Below are 738 nucleotides of genomic sequence, written 5' to 3'. Positions count from 1 at the left end.
AGGACGGCAGGCTTGAGACCAATGAGAGCAGACGGTACAGTTCCAGCCCAATGGCCACTGGGTGGAGACCCAGGAGAGCCGATGCTGCAGAGGAAGCCCACCCACGTTGTGGAGGGCAATCTGCTTTACCCAAAGTTCACCAATATAATCATCAAAAAAGCACCTTCTAAGTCGACATATAAACTCACCATTAATCCATCCCTCTTCTCGCCCTAACTAGTTTGGGTTTAGGGCCTGGATGCCTGCATTAATATTGTCAATTGCTATGCCACTTTTGCTTTTAAAGAAACATTTGAAATACCTTATTTTATAAAATTAATACATTCCATAAAATAAAATTGCAGCATTTCTGGTTTGCAGTTATACTGAATTCTAGATGTGATCTGACTAGCTCGTAGCACTTAAACGAGATTTTTCTCTGTGGTCTAGCTGCTCTACTTGTATTAATGTGACCCAGAATTTCTTCATTTTACCCCATTCTATCACTCTTTGCTCTTGCAATTAAACAACTGTCTTTTTCTCTACATGAACTATTGTTAAGACAATTTCCTTCCCCCTCTTCCCATCCTTTTTCTCAGTGATCGAGGACATTTAACGTAAGCGTAAAATTTCACATTATAATCCCTATTTTAAAATATCATTATTTAGCCCATTGATTGATCTTAGAGCCATAGAAACTTAGAGGCAAAATGAACATTTTATAACAAAAACTGGAGTCCAAAGTAAATGTTGCACAGA

The sequence above is a fragment of the Pteropus vampyrus genome, unplaced genomic scaffold (genome assembly GCF_000151845.1).
Source record: "Pteropus vampyrus isolate Shadow unplaced genomic scaffold, Pvam_2.0 Scaffold219, whole genome shotgun sequence".
Taxonomy (NCBI): Eukaryota; Metazoa; Chordata; class Mammalia; order Chiroptera; family Pteropodidae; genus Pteropus; species Pteropus vampyrus.
This window is presented reverse-complemented; position numbering follows the sequence as displayed.